This window comes from Melanerpes formicivorus, unplaced genomic scaffold (assembly GCF_026170545.1).
Source record: "Melanerpes formicivorus ecotype bairdi unplaced genomic scaffold, bMelFor1.0.p_v2 SCAF_105, whole genome shotgun sequence".
NCBI lineage: Eukaryota > Metazoa > Chordata > Aves > Piciformes > Picidae > Melanerpes > Melanerpes formicivorus.
The window spans coordinates 662,661-677,078 of record NW_027142457.1 but is presented as its reverse complement, the minus strand read 5'-3'; positions in this window follow the sequence as shown (position 1 = coordinate 677,078).

Sequence of the window (14,418 nt, the reverse complement as noted above, 5' to 3'; positions counted from 1 at the left end):
GAAATTGTCTTCATGTAAGAATAGATGTGACAGTAAAGAGGAAGGTTCCAGGCAGGAAGAAAATAGTTGCTTGTACACAAAAGAACAGGCAGAATTACAGTTAAAGTGAAAACATAAGCCTCTTGAATTCCTGATTAGATTTTGGGGTGCTGGAAAGAGGGACTGTGAATAGGAAGAGAAAGAAAAGGGGGGGAAAAAAAGGGAGGGAGGAAGTCTTATTTTAAATACTCTGTAGTATATGCAAGGAAAATTCAGCACAGTTCTGGGATTAGCTTGTCAAAACAGATAGAATTGTTTCCTTCACACTAACAGATTAGAGCTCAAATATGTAGTTTTGGGAACTCTGTTCTTTGCAGAACGTGGTGCCAGAAACACCAGAAAGGAAGCAAAAAGGCAGGCCCTTGGGGGACAGCAGTGTGGGGCTAGGTTCCTCCATCTGAAGCACCATCCCTCAGAAATATGATACCATTTGGTGCTTCATTTACATCAGAAAGTTCTAAACTTTGATGAAGATCCTCTAAGTTGCCAGCTGGAGATGATGGAGAACCAAACCTTACATGGCTGCTGCCATAGAATCACAGAATCCTGTCATGGTAAGTGTTGGAAGGGACATCCTCCCTGTTAGAGCAGGCTCATCTAGATTAAGTTGCCCAGGATCATAATGTCCAGGCAGGTTTGGAATCTCTTCATACAAAGAGACTCCACAACCTCTCTGTGCAGCCTGATCCAGTGCTCTGTCACCCTCAAAGGAAAGAAGGTGCTCCTTAAGTTCAAGTGAATCCTTCTGTGTTCTATTTTCTACCATTGCCTCTTGTTCCATCACTGTCCACCACCAAAAAGAGCCCAGCTCCATTCCTGTGACTTTTTCCCTTTAGACATTGAGCATCACTGAGAAGATCACAGAATCACAGAATTTCAGGGGCTGGAAGGGACCTTGAAAGATCACCCAGTCCAACCCCCCTGCCAGAGCAAGATCATTTACAAGATCTCTGTCTACTCTTTTCCAGGCTAAATAGCCCAGGTCTCTCAGACTCTCCTTGCAAGAGAGATGCTCCAGTGCCCTTATCATCTTCATACCCCACCACATTGGAATCTCACAGTAGTTCCCTGTCCCTCCCTGTCCCATGCAGTCCAGTAGACTCCAAGATCCTTTTCTTCCTCAAAACAATTTGATGGGAGAGATGCAGAAGTTGTGGCTGCTCTAGGACCATGGGCTCCAACACAAACATGTTGTACAGCAGCTATTGGGAATGAACGTGGCAGGTTCTGAGGGGCATATCCTGACTCCTTGGGACAATAAAGGTATTCAAATATGCCTCTTAAATTTTCATAAAGAAACAAAAGGTGCTCTATGGTCCTGGTTTTAGTTCTATCTGCTTCACAGTTTAATGCCATTGGGAACAAAAGACAATATTCATGTTTGGGTATCCTTGATTATGCTGAAGGCCACCCCAGCTGGCTTTCCCCCTCTCTCACAGTAGGTGTGAGGAGCAGATGATCAGGGTCAGATCAGGTCTAGAAGACTGCTGCAAAGAGGAGAAGGGGCTGAGGGGGAGTGGAAGCCCAGAGGCAGCTTTGCAGCTCAGTATTGATCCCACAGGGTTTGTCACTGTCATTTCTCTCCTTCTACTTGGAGCTATTCAGGCCAACCCAGACGCTGTCGGCTACAATTAAAGATGTGTGCCAGGCATGACAAACAGACAGGATTTATCACACTGCATGGGAAACAGATTTTGTGTACCCTCCTCAAGTGACTGAATTACTGGAGGCACAATAAGCTGTGTAATAATGTTGCTTGCTGTAAATAATTAAAAAGTCTCTTGCAGGGCAACAGAGAAGGAGGCTAACTTTGCATAAGTGACTCTCATCACCTCCAGTACACTGGGTCCTGATGAGTAGGCTGTAGTTGTTCAGACCAGAAATGAGAAACTGAACTTCTGATGATTTTCATGAAAGTTGTAATTGTCCAACTTTTCAGGTTTAGGGCTCCAAAGGCAGCTGAGTGTCTGCTGAGGAGGATGGAAGGTGAAGGATTTTGTCACCTCGAGGAACTAGGGTCTGGTAAGAAAAATCAATGGCATCTTTCTCCTGTAATGCCATCTTGCTGAAATCACACTAAGGAAAGAAGCTGAGACTCCCTCACTTCCTAACTTATGTTGAATACATCAGGAGTCTGGGTGTGAATTGTTTCTATAACCTCCCTCCCTTTGGAGTAAAATATTTAAAGCAGGTTCTTAAACTCTGGAGGACCCCAAAATTAAACTATTGCTGTGAGATAAATGAGTAGTTTCTTGTTACATTTATGAAGTCCCAATTGTGCTGTGTTTTATTGGCTGAAGTGAATTCAAATTTGATACAGCAGCAGAGACAAGCAGAGCAAATTGGTTGAAAGCTGTCAAGCTCTTGGACCTTGGTTTTGGAATGAGGCTGGAAGGAGAATCTTGTCAAATAGCAGAAAAATAGGGCCAAACTGCTCAGCAGCAGAAGGGCATGAAGGTACTTCCTTTCATTTATCATCTCTCCAGTAATAAGATTATTTTTTCCCTTTTAATGCTAAAAAAATGCTCAGAGTCAGTAATTATTAATTGAGTGAATTTTAGAAATGACATCTAATGAAAATCTTAGAACCATAGAATTGTTAGGGTTGGAAAGGACCTCAAGGATCATCTAGCTCCAACCCCCTTGCCTTGGGTAGGGACAAGTCACACTAGAGCAGGTTGCTCACAGCCACATCCAGCCTGGCCTTAAAAACCTCCAGGGTTGAGGCTTCCACCACCTCCCTGGGCAACCTGTGCCAGTGTCTCACCACTTCTTCTTCCTAACTTCTTCCCAACATCCAATCTGAATCTACCCACTTGCGCCATTCCCCCCAGTCCTATCACTCCCTGACACCCTAAAAAGTCTCTCCCCAGTTTTCTTTTAGCCCCCTTCAGATACTGGAAGGCCACAATAAGGTCTCCTCAGAGCCTTCTCTTCTGCAGACTGAACAGCCCTGCTAACACCTCCCTGGGCAACCTGTGCCAGTGTCTCACCACCCTCATGGGGAAGAACTCCTTCCTAACAACCAATCTGAATCTATCCATTTCTATCTTTTTATCCATTCCCCCTGGTCCTATCACTCCCTGACACCCTCAAAAGTCCCTCCCCAGCTTTCTTCTAGGCCCCCTTAAGATACTGGAAGGCCACAATTAGGATTTGGAGTAGCTCTTCCATTTTTACAAAAAGCTTAAGATGTTCTCTGCTACATTTTCATTGCACAGGCAGCTGAGATAGCCTGAAGCTAATCCAGATGATAGAGGTGACAGATGTGCTTAATATCACTGATCTAAAAGTCTGTTCAGCAATTTCAGGATCACAGTTTATTAACCTTCGCTTTCAGCATGCTGAGATGGTGCAGTTCCATATTCATTTCAAATGGTGCAAGTTCAACCCAGCATTTGTTGGAGCCTGGAAAGCCATTCCTTACCTGATTAGAAAGTAATTCATTTTTTCTTTCTGGGGAGGGATTTTTTTTTGTTTCATGATTGCACCACTTGCCAGGAGCTTATCACTTTAAAACTACATTGCTAGACCAGCTACATCTCAGCATAATTATCAGCTGTGGCAAGGGAGGTGCAGCCGAAACACACCTGTCTGTCACGTTCAGTATTTCAATATACCTGAAAAAAATAGATTAAAAAAGGTTAGTGGTGCACAGTTTTACAATGAATACTTGAAATGGATTTGTTTGGGGGGGCAAGTTTTATGAAGTTTGCTGAATTGGTCACAGAATCACCGAGGTTGGAAGAGACCTCAAGGATCATCAGGTCCAACCTGTCACCACAGACCTCATGAGTAAACCATGGCACTAAGTGCCACGTCCAATCCCCTCTGGAACACCTCCAGGGATGGTGACCCTTCAGAGTCTAGGTATTTTTACATGTCAGCTCTGGACTGATGTACTCTGAATCACCTTTGGAGCCTTAGAGACCATGTTAGTTCAGCTATTGAAATTAGTTTGCCTGAAAGCCTCTCTCCTTCCGCTTATTTTCCTTTCCTTGCTATTGCCTGCTATCACCTTTATCTTCCTTAAGCCATTGCTCTTTCCCATCACTTTTAGGATAATTCATCCATTTTACCAAATTTTCTTCCATTATGACCTTTTAAAATAAAAACAGGTAAAGACTAAAGAGATTAAATCTTTGTAATGCACATCTTTTAATATTTAATGAGACCACTGAAGGACAAGCTGCCCTGGCCCTTGGGTTAATACTGCACTAACACCTCCTGGGCAGGAAGAAGAACAGAGGAATGCAGTGTTTAAAACCAGTTAATGAAGCATAGATTTTATCAGCAGCTCTCAAATACCTACTCACTTTTTGACACCTTTGGAGGCAGCAGTTGTTTTCAGACAGTGGTAACTGTTTGAGGAGATTCTTGATGTCTGCTGGGAGTGTTGATACCAAATGAATTTCAGACTGGCTCTAGCAAAGGTTTCCTCCCCCTGTTCAGTCTCTGGGCTTTACAATCGTATCTGCTGAGTCAGGCTCATACTACTGCCCCAAAATAGATATCTAGTATTAATGATACACACAATTCCTAGCATCAGCACATCTGGCTGAGGTGGTACCTGAGCTGTAGTCTATTACTAAGCACCTGCCTTGGGTCTCTACTTGTGGAGCATCCTCACATCCCATAGTGACTATGCTGCTGGCTGTGGGTCAGAAGCCTGACCATCCTGCCTGCCAGCAAGATATCCCCTGTGTTGCTCTGGCTTCCCCCCCTGACAACATAACCCCAGTAGCAGAACTGCTCTGTAAGAAATGCTTGCAGCTTATGCTGCCAATGTGGAAGGAGTAAGGAGTTTTAGTGCACTTTATATTACAGTTATGAGCCTCTCTTTACAACAAGGGACTCAGAAACATCAGCAGGGATGGCTGAGTCAGTTGCTTCCAATTAGAAACTGCAGAATGTACAAACCTTTTAAAAGACCCAAGCCTCTTCCTTGTTTCTCCCTTACTCTCCCTGTGAGCAGGCACCAGATGAGAAGTGGAAGTGCTGCCCTGAGAAGACAGGGCAGCAATCTATTCAGGCTGTATTTATGCCAGGGAATAATAATGATGGCAGAAGCCAGGGAACAGAAAGTCCCATCCCAGAACAGAGCTGCCTGGCTCTGTCATGAAGTTTCAAAGAGAAAAATGACCCAAGGGCTCAGTTTTGCAGTGGTGCCTTATTCAATACTAACAAGAGTGGCCATGACTTGTCCCAGGTGTCCTTTCCTTTGCAGTCAGGTGAAAGGAGCATCTTCCTCTGACATGAGAGATGGGATTTTGTTAAAGAGAGCTACTCTTGGCTTAATAGGTTAAAATGATTGTTAAGCTTTTTGTCTTCTAAACCCTTTGGACTGGGAAAATGTGTCAGCTACAAAGTAAAGATGAAATGGGAAAGGCAACAGCACAAGAGATGAGGATTTCATTAAACCAGGGACAAGTCAGCAGCATTAGTCAAGACTAATATTGTCAAAAACTGAATTCAGTCTGCAGAGAAGAAGTCTGCAGAGGAATTCAGCCTGCAAAGAAGTCTGTGACTTCTCACTGCAATGATTTCAGCTGAGTTATATTTTCTACTCAACCTTAATAAGGACTTTGTTTAGAAAATGGACAGAAAATGGGAATGCCTTTTAATTGTCAACAGGCTGATTTATCTGGTGATAAAATTCATTTCCCCAGCCAAGCAATTTCTGAGTGAAACCATAGAAATAAATGTAAAATACACTGGTGTTTCATTGCAGAAAGTGAGCAAAATAAGTGGGCTAAATGTACCCTCCTGATAGAAACTAAATATTGGGGTACATTTTCTGATTGGATTGACACACAGCTTGAGTACTGTGTCCAGTTCTGGGCCCCTCAGTTTAAAAAGGGCATTGAGACTCTTGAATGTGTCCAGAGAAGGGCAATGAGGCTGGGGAGAGGCCTCGAGCATAGCCCTACAAGAAGAGGCTGAGGGAGCTGGGATTGTTTAGGCTGGAGAAGAGGAGGCTCAGGGGAGACCTTATTGCTCTCTACAACTACCTGAAGGGAGGTTGTAGCCAGGAGGGGATTGGTCTCTTCTCCTAGGCACCCAGCACCAGAACAAGAGGACACAGTCTCAAGCTGCATCAGGGGAAGTTTAGGCTGGTGGCGAGGAGAAAGTTCTTCCCAGAGAGAGTTGTTAGCCATTGGAATGTGCTGCCCAGGGAGGTGGTGGAGTCACCATCCCTGGAGGTGTTCAAGAGGGGATTGGATGTGGCACTTGGTCCCATGGTTTAGTAGTCATGAGATGTTGGGTGGATCTGATGATCTTTGAGGTCTTTTCCAACCTTATTGATTCTATGATTCTATGATGTGTGAGTACCAAGAAGGTTCAAGGGAACCACCATGCAGCAGAGAGGAGAGAGCACAGAAGGATAGAATTATCATTGTACTTTCCTTTACCACCCTGAGTCCCTGCTGTCGCATGACACAGGCAGCTATTGCCTTGAAGCAGGGATATCACAGGTTCCAGGAGTTTCTAGGCATTGAAAAAGAAGATAAGTTCTTGCCCAAGAAATGGGAATAGTCTTTCCTGCCAAAATACAGTGTTGGAATAAAGTTATGGCAGGGATGAAAGGAAAATGTGTGTCTCACCATCAGCCAGCAGTTTCAACAGATGCTTTAGTAACAGACCAGAACATGTTTCTGAGATGCCTTTGCACTGAAGTGGGATTGGAAAAGTTAAGTGAGAAAATCAAATTAGGCAAGCATTGGCAGGCTGTTATAGGGATGGGAATCTATCAATCTACCAGCATTGACCCAGTGAATCCTGTGTGTGCAGGACTACTCATTACAAACTAGGAGTGCTTGCTTCACTCGCTATCAGCTATCCAGGAGATAAAGTACAGTTGAATTTTGAATGGAGAGATTGTGGTATCCTTATGGAAATTAATGATCATTTTATTCTTCAAGGAGTTAGGCTGATTTCAATGGCATTTAATCTCCAGAGCAGAAGATTTAGGCCCTACTCTTGAAGTTTCTGAGAGGGTAGTGGATTAGGTCACTAGTCCCACTGAGGAAAATTCAGCACAGGGGCTGCCCAGGGAGGTGGTGGAGTCACCATCCCTGGAGGTGTTCTAGAAGGGATTGGATGTGGCACTTGGTGCCATGGTTTAGTAGTCATGAGGTGTTGGGTGACTGGCTGGACTTGATGATCTTGGAGGTCTCTTCCAACCTTATTGATTCTATGATAGGATATTGGTATACAAGAAGGACACTGATTAGGTTCCACCTCTTTAAATACTGCAGTAACGTTGTGGTATCTCTGTTTATTTATCTCTAGCTTTGCCTGGCTTTTATAAACCATACTTATGAAAACATGGATATGTTAACTAAGCCACATGAAGCTGAACTCGATTGTATTATCTGACAGCTAAACCTGCAAAAACCTGAGTCTGGAAACATTAAACTCACTCATCCTTCTACGCAGTTCGTTCAATTTTGCTGTCAAACTGAAACAATTCTTTTCCTTGGAGAATCAAACATCTTTTTATTGATTTCCCCCCCACCCACCCCCCCTTCCTCCCATTGCTTTTCAGTGTGGGGAAAAAAAAAGAAAGACAAGATGCTTTTCTCCTTCTATGGTTTTTAGGAAGATGCATTAATGACAATTAAACTGCAATTTGAACTCGCAGCTGTCTTTCAGAGCCACTGAGATGGGTAGTGCTGGAAACATTCCAGGGAGATTAGTTATCTTGCCATCTTGATTATAGGTAGAACCTGTTTATTTTACCCTTCAGAACTTGTCTGCATGCCATATTTACTTGGATGTGAGTTAAATGCAAATTTGCATCAATCTCTGGGGCTCCTTCCAAGCCCTCTGCAAACAAACAGAAGTACACGGCGCTTCACAATAGCGCTGGGGAAACTTGCAGGGTGGTTTTAATCACGGCTTGGCCCTTATGTTCTGGTTTATAAACAGCTTTTCTGATCTCCCCAAAAGAAATACAGTTAAAAAAGAAAAACACATCTATATGTAAATGTCACATTTAGCAACAGATTGTGTGCATTGGCTGGGCCAGGCACATATCTAACACTTATCTGTTGGCTTGAATCCAAGAGCTCACTTAACTTACTCATGTGCTTATGACTGCAGAAGTGTTTGGTGGATTGGGGTCCAGGAAGGGAAGTTTTTTTTGTTGGTTGTTGGGGTTTTTTTTTATACAATCCTAAACTTGCAGTGATTGCCTGGTTTTTATATCTGTGAAAGTTGTGTCATGAAACACAATTTACTTTGTACCTTTTTTTTCGTTGGTGCAGAGCAGACAGGCTGGCAAAAAGAACAGCATGGTGCAGAGAATGAAGCTGAAGCTAAAGTAGCTATTTGGGAGCTGTTTTAGTCAGTTTGGGGAAAAAAAAATGAGAAAAGGAAAAAAAGAAGGCAAAGGTTCTGCTCAGGTTCTGCCAGCTTCCCTAGATAGAACTCATTGAATGCAGCATGAAGAACTGGGTTGGACTTGATGATCTCTGAGGTCTTTTCCAACCTGGTTGATCCTATGAACTGTAGAGTAACATGGTTTGAGTCTTTCAGTTTCCCCCATCTTTCTGTAGGCAGCTATTCGAAGGCTTTGAGTTGCAAGAGGGTTTCACTTGGTGCCATGGTATAGTCATGAGGTCTGTGGTGACAGGTTGGACTTGATGATCTTTGAGGTCTCTTCCAACCTTGCTGATTCTGTGATTCTGAAGGAGTGATTTCTCAGCATGTTTAGTGTATTTTAATTTTAAACAAGCGAAATAAACCCCAGGAACAATGAGCAGTCCCCTGCCTCCTCTTCCTCTCCATCTCCAGCTTGCTTTCTCTATACCTAGAGTGCTATTTTTACCTTTTCCTCCAAATCTAGCAAATAATGAAGGCATATTTTAATCTCCCAAAAGGAGCACCTGCAGGTGTGGTGACTCCACCACAATCAGCTGAAAATCCCATGGAATGGAATGGAATGGAATGGACCAGGTTGGAAGAGACCTTCGAGATCATCGTGTCCAACCTACCACCCAACACCATCTAATCAACTAAACCATAGCACCAAGCACCCCATTAAGTCTCCTCCTAAACATCTCCATTGATGGCAACTCCACCACCTCCCCAGGCAGCCCATTCCAATGGGCAATCACTCTCTCTATGAAGAATTTCTTCCTAACCTCCAGCCTAAACCTCCCCTGGTGCAGCTTGAGACTGTGTCCTTTTGTTCTGGTGCTGGTTGCCTGGGAGAAGAGACCAACCCCCACCTGTCTACAGCCTCCCTTCAGGTAGCTGTAGACAGCAAGAAGGTCTCCCCTGAGCCTCCTCTTCTCCAGGCTAAGCAACCCCAGCTCCCTCAGCCTCTCCTCACAGGGCTGTGTTCCAAACCCCTCCCCAGCTTTGTTGCTCTTCTCTGGACATGTTCCAGCAACTCAACATCTTTCCTAAACTGAGGAGCCCAGAACTGGACATAGGACTCAAGGTGTGGCCTAACCAGTGCGGAGTACATGGGGAGGATGACCTTCTGCAGGGGGTCCTTTCTCCCCCAGGGTGAACGTGTCACTGCAACAGGGCCTGCCATTTTGTGTCATTTCTCCCCTTTTTTTTCTGATGAAAGTAATTTATGTATATGTGCAGGAAACCCATAACTAGTCCTCATTTCTGTAGCCACACTGATGGTTTCCATAGCAACCTGCCTAGAGTTTGGGAGGAGGTGCACTGCTGCAGGAGGGAGAAGGCAGAAAGGTGATGGGGCTCGTTAGCATGAGTGTGGCTGCAATGCTGGCAGGAACCTCTGCATATGTTTTGTTTGTGGTTTTCTTTTCCATTACTATCACATCCATATTTTCTTTCTATTCTTTTGCTGCCATAGCCATCTTTGTTGCCTGAAACTGCCATGACCTTACACTATTAAGGAACCAAGCAAATTCCTTGGTAGCTCTTGTGCTTAAACTGTCTGCTCAGTAAAATTCGTTCCCAGAACCTCAAGCTGATAGAGCTGCACGGAGAGATGATTTTGCACCTGCACTGCTGAGGTGTTGCAAAGGACTCAGGTAGCATCATGGTGTGATGACTCTAAAAGGTAGCACAGTAGCTCAAGGCATTGATTAGTTTTGTTTGTTTGCTTGTTTGTTTTATTTTGGTCCTGTTTTGATACTTGTATTGGATTGTGAAAATCTACTCTAAATTCTAGAGGGTTTGACTTTGAAACCAGAAGGCAAAGAAATGTGGAGGTTGTAAGGTTGATTTTGCCTCCAAGGAAGTAAAATGTTCTGAAAAATAAAAGTGGAAGGAGTCCATTTCCCTACCAGCTCTTCAGATAAGGAATTATTTAGAACTCTAATCCAGATGCAAGGAATAAATACAGAGACGTGTTTCACCAGGATTTCAAAAGACAGAGTTTTGTTTGCCACCCAGACTCATGCAAATAGATGTAGAAACCCTCATGCAGATACTTCCATTTCATTGCTCCCAATTTGTGGTCTGCTGCTTACTCATCTTCACCCAAGGTTTTGAGTTGAATTGCTGAAGCCAGTTCATGAGCATTTCAGAGCAGGCCAATATCTGTTGTCTTTCAGAGCAAATAGTGTTAGGCTGGAGGTGAGGAGAAAGTTCTTCACAGAGAGAGTTGTTAGCCATTGGAATGTGCTGCCCAGGGAGGTGGTGGAGTTCCCATCCCTGGAGGTGTTCAAGAGGGGATTGGAAGTGGCACTTGGTGCCATGGTTTAGTAGTCATAAGGTCTTAAGTGACAGGTTTGACTTGATGATCTTTGAGGTCTTTTCCAACCTTATTGATTCTATGATTCTATTTCCCTCTCCTGTTTTTCTGTCTTCACTTCACCACCCTATTGATCTAAAGGTCTTCATGTGTGCAGAATGGAGAAACCAGGGGGTGGGGGGGAAAGGCTGTTGGTGAGACAGCAATTCTTATGGCCCAACAGAAGTTTCTGGGTCACAGAAGAGCTGAAACTGGCAGAGGACATCTCACAAGATACGTCCCCAAGTGTGACCAAAGAGGATAGCAGCACCCTACCGACAGGACTTGGGTAAAACTTCCCAGTGTACATTTGTGTTTGCTCCAAAGTGCAAATCCCAGCCTCTTGCCAGATTCCACAAATAGAGCTCTGCTTCCAGGCACCACCAGTTATTGCCATCATCTGAAAGCTCCCTTTGGTGCTTTTGATCTTTTTTTGCTGACATTTGTTGCCTGACAAAGAACAGGCTGCTGAGCTGCTTTAAAAGAATATTTTTTCCAGTTCCTCAGTTAGAAACTCTTTCAAGACACTGTGTTCCCCTTATGAAAGTAGAGCCAAACATATGCCTGGGATCTAAATACCTGACAGCATTTATGTGGAGAAGTGGGAGGAACAGAAGTGTCACTGTACTTCAGAAAGCCCCAAAATGACATTCACAGAATCATAGAATGGTTTTGGTGAGAAGGGACCTTTAAAGGACATCTAGGCCTGCAGTGAGCAGAGACATCTGCATCTAGAGCAGGTTTATCAAAGCCCTGTCCAACCTGACCTGGAATGTTTACAGGGATGGGTTTTCTCCTTGCTTTTTGCCTGTGCTCATCACTCTTTTTAGGCAGGATAGGATAGGGTAGGGTAGGGTAGAATAGAACAGAATAGAGTAGAGTAGAATAGAATAGAATAGAATAGGAGTAGAGTAGAATAGAATAGATTGGAAAAGACCTTTGAGATCATTGAGTCCAACCTATCATCCAACACTATCTAATCAACCAAACCATGGCACCAAGCGCCCCATCCAGTCTTTTCCTAAACACCTCCAGTGATGGTGACTCCACCACCTCCCTGGGCAGCACATTCCAATGGCCAATCTCTCTTTCTGTGAAGAACTTCTTCCTAACATCCAGCCTAAACCTTCCCTGGTGCAGCTTGAGACTGTGTCCTCTTGTTCTGGTGCTGGTTGCCTGGGAGAAGAGACCAGCCCTGACCTGGTTACAACCTCCCTTCAGGTAGTTGTAGACAGCAATAAGTTCTGCCTTGAGCCTCCTCTTCTCCAGGCTAAGCAACCCCAGCTCCCTCAGCCTCTCCCCACTCCCCAGAAGACTTGATTTTATTCCTCTGATTTTAGCTTGATGCTGGAAAAAGCAACCATCCTTACTCTGGCTGAAGTACCTGCTTCCAGATAAACATTGCCAAGGTTTGTACTTGGGATCTGAAAGTCCTGGGTTTGTTTTATTTTTCTCTTCCAAAGTAAATATAATCTGGAAGTGTGTAGTATACTGAACAGGGTTGACTTAATTTTGTAGGACCAAGGTGATCTGGAAAGTTTACAGAAACTTCCTTTATTTAAAATACTGTTATTAAGTGAGAAGTTTTGTGACTCTCTTCTGAACTGAAAGCTTTTATGGTTTGTGTTGGTCTTTAGTGAGGACCCAGGTGGCTTTTCTGAATGATGGAGACCTTTCTTGTCTATTCTTTCAAACCACCTCACTTAGTTATTGCTGAGTATAAAAAGTGCATAAACCCAGTTCCTGGCAATCTGTTCTCTTGCAAAACAAACAGCAAACTTCTAGAAGGATCCTCAGTTTGCAATCCTGACTGACTTGCCACGAAGCAAAGCAATAAATCTTCTTAGATTAACCAACATTTAAAAGCAGAGGGAAGAAAATGAGAAGCTCACCCCTTGTTAGAAAGGTCTGTAATTCAACTTCTAGCACTCTGTAATCACACAGTGCATAAATCTCTCAGGCATCTGCAATTGCTTTTAATTTTTTGGGTGAGAAATCCAAAGCTCCCATCACATGCTGCAGATCAGAAATGATCTACCATGTCAGCTCCTGCTGGCACTGGGGGTAGCTTCAGCTCATTGCAGAGAACAAATGTCAAACTGTTAAGGCCCATCAGATATGAAGACAATAGCTTCTGTAAGTACCCAATATAAAGCACATGAAGCTTTTGTATAGCATATTGCTGCTATGTCACTATGCCAACCAGAATTCAGCCTCATTATTTCTTTAGCTGAAGATCTGTTTTGTAGCACAGACTCAGTGAGTGAGGCAGAGAAGCCCAAGTGCATTATTTTTCAGACTCAGTTTTAAGGTGAATTTAACACAGAAGCAAAATGTAGACCTTGGAACATACATCTCTCATGTGAGGCGTGGAGGAGAGCAGGCTCACACTCCTCTCAGGCTTTCAGGAGAGCAGTCTCTTCAGGAAACCTCACAGTTTCCTGTCAGGGCTGCAATTTGGGCTGCAATTCTCTTCTGCAGCTTTGAATTTTCTGCGGGTGGGTCAATGCCAACCCCAGCAACCCAGACTGGACAGCATCCCACTGATGCCATAGTATCAGCAGTAAATAGCCAGGAGGGGGTTGGTCTCTTTTCCTAGGCAATCAGCACCAGAACAAGAGGACACAGTCTCAAACTGCACCAGGGGAGGCTTAGGCTGGAGGTGAGAAGAAAGCTCTTCACAGAGGGAGTTGTTAGCCATTGGAATGGGCTGCCCAGGGAGGTGGTGGAGTCACCATCCCTGGAGGTGATCAAGAGGGGACTGGATGTGGCACTTGGTGCCATGGTTTAGTAGTCATGAGATGTTGGGTGACAGGTTGGACTTGATGATCCTTGAGGTCTTTTCCAACCTGGCTGATTCTATGTTTCTATATATAAAAACTGGCATTAATCCCTATGCATTCCAATATTTTAGAGCAGCACATCCCAATGGCCAATTACTCTCTCTGTGAAGAACTATCTCCTCACCTTCAGCTTAAACTTGCTGTGGCACAGCTTGAGACTGCATCCTTTCGTTCTGGTGCTGGTTGCCTGGGAGAAGAGGCCAACCCCCACCTGGCTACAACCTCCCTTCCTGTTACAGTCTAAATCCCACTATTGTTTCCCATGGCTAAATCATATTTGTTTGGGCATGTGCTATAACACAGCATCCAAATTACCTCTTGGGAGCACTTTTTTAGTCTCCCTTTAGAAAAACAGTGATGGCTTGTCAGTGAAGAACCAGTGCCATCTAGGGCTGAAAGGAAAGGAAATGCCCAAAATACTAAAGCCACTTTGGGGATAATAGGAACCCAGAACAGAAAAAAAGGAAATTGGGGGGGAAAGGGGGAAATTTCAGTTTACAGATATCCAAATCCTTGACCAGAGGAAGCCTGGGCTCCACAGGGAATGGTAGAGTAGGGTAGGGTAGAGTAGAAATTTAGAGTAGAGTAGAAATTTAGAGTAGAGTAGGATAGGATAGGATGGAATAGGATAGGATAGGATAGGATAGAATAGAATAGAATAGAATAGAATAGAATAGAATAGAATAGAATAGAATAGAATAGAATAGACCAGACCAGGTTGGAAAAGACCTTCAAGATCATCAAGTCCAACCTATCACCCAACACCATCTAATAAACTAAACCATGGCATGGTGGGGAGGAAAGCTGGGC